Source organism: Bos indicus, chromosome 10, assembly GCF_029378745.1.
Source record: "Bos indicus isolate NIAB-ARS_2022 breed Sahiwal x Tharparkar chromosome 10, NIAB-ARS_B.indTharparkar_mat_pri_1.0, whole genome shotgun sequence".
In the NCBI taxonomy this organism is placed as follows: domain Eukaryota; kingdom Metazoa; phylum Chordata; class Mammalia; order Artiodactyla; family Bovidae; genus Bos; species Bos indicus.
In genome coordinates, this window is record NC_091769.1 from 94317279 (window position 1) to 94320573 (window position 3295).

Genomic DNA, 3295 nt, shown 5'->3' on the forward strand with positions numbered 1-3295 from the left:
TTCCTGGAGCCTACTCAAACTTATGTCCATCACATTGGTGATGTCATCCAACCACCTCATCCTCTGTCATCCCCTTCTCCTCCTACCTCCAACCTTTCCCAGTATCAGGATCTTCTCCAATGAGTCAGCTCTTCTCATCAGGTGGCCAAAGTATTGGAGTTTCAGGTTCAACATCAGTCCTTCCAATGAACACCCAGGACTGATCTCCTTTAGGATGGACTGGTTGGATCTCCTTGCAGTCCAAGGGACTCTAAGGGACTCTGAAGAGTTTTCCACAACACCACAGTTCAAAGCATCAGTTCTTCAGCACTCAGCTTTTTTTATGGTCCAGCTCTCACATCCATACATGATCACTGGAAAAACCACAGCCTTGACTAGATGGACCTAAGTCCCATTAGTGCCTACGGTATGCCCAGAATATGTGATAGGATTAAGTACATATGTTTCTAGTGATAGATGAATAGAACTGAGAAAGGTAAAACGTGCTGAGGACAGAAGGTACTAAAATTTTATCCTTATCTTAAAATGCTTCATATCATTACTAATACTAATATTAATAGATAATATTAAGCAGCTATCTTATTCCACAGTTTCTTCCTCTTGAAAATATCTCATAGACTAAGTTAAGATGGTTAAGCAAATTATAGAGGGAACTATTCTTTTTCTTCCATAGCTGAGATTGGAAATCTAAGTCTAAAAGATTAGATTCCAGCTGAGGAAAGGAACACAACTGTCACACATGACTCGGGGTCATCTAAAGAGAATGCCATCTGGATGCACTCTGAAGGGCAGCAGCAGCATTCCCTCCACAGGAAGGTTCTGTGTTTGCTTGTAGGAACTATATGCACAATCTATTGATACAAAGCTGAATTTCACTCCACAGGCACTTGGAGTTGGCGTAAGCCTGAGTTCTGATTGAAGTTTCTACTCGTGAATTTATGATCTGCCTCATTGTTCAAGTCAAGACTATGAGTCTTGCTTCAGTTCTCTTGTCCTCTGGGGAACTGATTCATTTGGAATCCGAAAAGAATGTTTAAAATTCACTATTGCTCATGTTCTCCCACCTCATTTCTAAAAAGCACTGCACTGCTTTCCCCCAGACTACCATCTAATCCCCAAATGATTATCACATGACATCCCCCGCCCAGTTCCTGGCTTAGATAAATTATATCCCTTAATACTACTTGAAAACTTCTACTGGATTCATGAAAACTGATTTCTTATGGGATACAGATTTCAAAAGTATTTTAATATGGTTCCTTCTTACACTTTAAAAAGAGGCAGAAGACTTAGGTGACATATTTCTGTGGGAGACCTGGGTTCGATCCCTGGGTTGGGAAGATCCCCTGGAGAAGGGAAAGCCTACCCACTTCAGTATTCTGGCCTGGAGAATTCCACAGACTGTATAGTCCATGGGGTCACAAAGAGTCAGACGCGACTGAGTGACTTTCACTTTTCACTTTTTCTGTGAGCATCTTTTAGAGTTTCAGTGTATTAGTTATCTATTGCTACAAAACAGATTGCCATAGCACTCCATTGCCTAAAATGATAAACATTTATTGTGTCACTTTTTCTGTGGGTCAGAAACTCCAAAGCAAATTTGTTGGATGATTCTGGCTCAGGTTCTCTCATCATGATGTAGTCAACTTGTTGGCCTGGGTTCCCATCATCTGAAAGCTTGACTGAAACCGATTGGTACCAAAATAGTCCTCTGACAGGGATGTAGGCAGGAAGCCTCAGTTCCTTGTTGTCTGTTGGGCAGTTCTTTGCCACACAGAACCTCTCCTTATGGCTGCTTGACTCCGCAGCTGACTGTCCCCAGGGAGAGTGATCTACGAAAGGGGTCAGAAGAGGCAGTGGCTTTTGTGATCTAGTCTCTGAAGTCTCACACACTGTGTCTCCACCATGTTCTACTCATTAGAAGCAAATCATTCAGTGTAGTTCTTGTTCAAGGTAAAGGGGATCAGATTCCACCTTTAGAGGAGAGGAGAATAGAGTAATTTATGGACCTATTTCAAAAGCATTGCATGATAGAAAGGGCTGGATCTCCTTTGAATCTGGCTTTTGTAGTGTTCTTACAACCTGGAGGAGCTCCTTCACTCTATTTTAGTATTCAAAGTAGAACATTTACATGCCCATGACGGAAAATTTAAATGCATGAGATTTATACATGTTTGAATGTAATAGTCAGTGCACAAGATGCTATACAGAAATAGTCAAGTACATAAGAGTTTATTGTGTACTATTTTCAGCACCAATAATATGTAGTTCAAAAGGCACTTATCTTAATGTCAAAGACAGAAATTAAATCTATGTAGCATCTTTCCTGGCAAGGAGACCTCAGGCAAGTTACATTATCACTTTGCATGTCAGTTGCTTCATTTACTTAAATGAATTTTCACAATAACTCTGTGAGGTGTGTATTATTAGCCCCATTTTATAGAAGACAAAATTGAAGCTCAACAGTATTGCAACTAGAAAGTGATAGAGTCAATATTCCAACGCAAGTTTTGTTGATTTATGCCAATGCTGCTTTGCTCTCTCCTGTACCTTCGAGGGAAGAGAGAAAATGTATAAATTACTCAGTGATGCAGCATATATGAGGCATTTAGTATTTTATTTCTAATAAGATTAGCATGCATATAAAAAGATTCTCCTGAATATGTTATTCCTATTGAGAAACAATAACTTTATGTTTATATTAATCAACAGAATTTTAAATACCAGCAATTTCTAAAGATGTTTTTTAACTTAAAATTTTGAGTTAGGATAATCAGTCAAACGATAGACTACATGATAGTGGTAGTCTGTTCATTGCCTTGGTCTGTGATTTCTTATCACAGGCTGAAGTAGTATTGAGGGAAGTGATTCATAGCTTAGTTCTATCAATGCTCTCCATGCAAATGCCAGATCAGTGGTGCTTTTGGATAGTTTATATCTGCCTCCTTGATTCAAAACCCAGATTCATCAAGTATCTTGATTATGCTATAGATAGAAAAATGGATGTAGGTAAGGTGACCTTTATACACGGATGCCCTGTGTTCATTCACTGTATTCTGCTTTGGACCAAGTATTGAATACTGTAGTTGAATAGCCTGAAATGAAGCTATTCAAATTAAGACGTATTCTAAAAGCTTAGATGGATGCTTGATAACTGAAAATTATTAATTATGCTTTGAACCATCGAGGTTTACCAGAAAAAGTTGAATTTATTGAATATTTAAGCTACTCAGTTTTCTTACATTCTTATGCATTCAGCTAGAAGTATCAGGTAGAGAATCAAATGCTGTCAAAG